This window comes from Myotis yumanensis, unplaced genomic scaffold (assembly GCF_028538775.1).
Source record: "Myotis yumanensis isolate MYYU_CA2020_CCGP unplaced genomic scaffold, mMyoYum1.0.hap1 SCAF_3, whole genome shotgun sequence".
Classification (NCBI taxonomy): Eukaryota; Metazoa; Chordata; class Mammalia; order Chiroptera; family Vespertilionidae; genus Myotis; species Myotis yumanensis.
The window spans coordinates 200297723-200300305 of NW_027223754.1; positions in this window are offsets into that span (position 1 = coordinate 200297723).

Here is a 2583-nt window from a genome sequence, read left to right on the forward strand (position 1 = left end):
GATGCTTCTATGTCTCTGGATCTATTTTTGCTCATCAGTTTATGTTGTTCATTATATTCCACAAATGAGTGTGATCATATGATATTTATCTTTCTCCCACTGGATTATTTGACTTAGCATAATGTTTTTCAGGTCCATCCATGCTGTTGCAAATGGTAATAGTATTCCAGTGTATAGATATACCACAGTGTTTTAATCCACTCATTTCGGCTATTTCCAAATCTTAGTTATTGTAAATTGTGTGGCTATGAACATAGGAGTGCATATATTATTTCTGATCGGTATTTCTGATTTCTTGACATATATTCCTAGAAGTGGGATTACTGGGTCAAATGGGAGTTCCATTTTTTTTTTTTTGAGAAAACTCCATCTTTTTTCCACAGTGGCTGCACCAGACTGCATTCCCACCAGCAGTGCACCACTTGGTATGTCTTGAATCATGACAAAGAAATTAAGAACATGAGATGCCTCCATACCACAAGAGTTTGAAACAGGGGAACATTATAGGATGCCTGAAAGTTAAAATCTTGTCATCCCAAAAGCTTGTCTGAAAGTTTGACACAAAGGTTTCCTCTGAGCACAGGGTTTAGGGCCCTGGGGGGCTTTCTAATGGATAACTCAGAATTACACTGTGTATTATAATTCACATATTTGTTTGTGACCCAAATGCTATAGTGACCCTATTGGCCCCAAAGGGTCAGTCCTAACTCTGATTAAGGGAGAGAGGATCTGAGGGGAATTATCTAGACAGCACTTTTCTCCTTGAGATAGAAAGTTACAGATTTTAGTAAAGCTTTGGGGTTCAGGACAATGTGGTAACCTTACCATTAAGATGCTTTGATGTCAAGATACAGGAATGTCAGGATTAGGAACACAGGTAATGTAGCCCAACGATATTCCACCTAGAGATGAGGAAACTGAGGTAATGTCCATAGTCATGCATCATAACAGTGGAAGAGCCATATCCCCAAACAAATTACCCCAAATTTATAGATAGCAACAAGCCCCTTACTCCAAATGTCCTTATACCAGTGTGGTACTAGCAGGAATTCCTGATGAGTGTCTGCAGGTGCCACCAGGGCAGGTTTCCTGGATGCCCATATCCACTTGTTCTACTTGGAGCCACACAAGTCTTGAAGACCCTGAGTTTTCCCCGGAAGTCTGTCTCTCCACACTCATGATACAGCATTATAGACTAACTAGAGGCCTGGTGCATGAAATTTGTGCATGGGAGGGGGGGTGTCCCTCAGCCTAGCATGCACCCTCTCTAATCTGGGACCTCTCGGGGGATGTCCGACTGCTGGTTTAGGCCCCATCCCACAATAAACTGGCAATTGGACATCCCTCTCATAATCCAGGACCGCTGGCTCCTAACCACTTGCCTGCCTATTGGCTTGATCGCCGCCACCTAACCACTCCCCTGTAGGCCTGATGGCCCCCAACTGCCCTCCCCTGCCGGCCTTATGTCCCCTAACCGTCTCTGCCTTGGCTCCCACCACTGTGGCTTTGTTTGGAAGGAAGTCAGATGGTCGGAAGATTCTGGTCTCCTGGTCTAATTAGCATATTACCCTTTTATTAGTATAGATGCAATGGGCTAAATGACCATGTTGGAAATACTACATCAAAGTGGGACCTCTTTTCTGTCCCTCTTCCCCACTTACTCTTTGGGGGAAGCATAAACCACTGAGCAGAAGGCCCCTCTACTGTCTAGGTTCACACATGTGCTTACAAACTGGGGCTCACCACAGTGCTAGATATTGTTTTATTTTGTTAGTGACCATCAGCATTCATGTCTACCCATTTTACCTTCTCCCATGAATCTTGAAGCCAGAGAACTACACTTCCCAAACTCCATTGCCTCCAGGGTTGTCTAAATGTGATTTCCAGTCTAAAGATGATTTCCAGTCAGCCAGTGAAATGGCAAAATCTGATGCCATGCACAAGAGGTTTTGTAGTGGTTGTTTGAAATTTACATGTCTCCGGCTTGTAGAAGGAACTGGTTTCCAAGCTCTGGATAAGTTTAAAAATTCTAAGACTCTTGAAACCACAGCTTAAACTGGTGGCAGTACTCCTAACTTTTTCCCTTTTAGCCTTTCCAATGGTCTTGTAAATACTTATTTCCCTGGTGTTAAGTCCCTTGTGCTTGACCAACCTAGAGTAAATTTTCTTTTATTTTTCTGAGCTCTGCCTGATAAAATGAGCCTGCCACTCACCATTGTGTGATTTGGGGCAAGTGACTTCCCCATTGAGGGCCTCAGCTTCTCCTCTGTAAAATGAAGGGTTGGAGGAAATGACCTCGAAGTTTCCTTCTGATTTTAGCATCAGTAAAACTCCATAAAATCATAAGTTCTCTCTCATAGGTTTGTGAGAAAGCAAAGGGGAGACAAGGGAGGAAGTTTGTCTTTTGAAATCTAGATATGTTCTGCTGATGGATGTGGTCCTCTGAGCAGCCACAGAATTTCACCCGAGGCTGAAAAGCATCCAGGTACTTTTTACAGGTGTGGGTTTGGTAGAGGCTGCTCAGTTTCTGGTATACTTCTCTCCTGGAAAGGATACCAGTTGCATTATCATCCCTTTATGAGA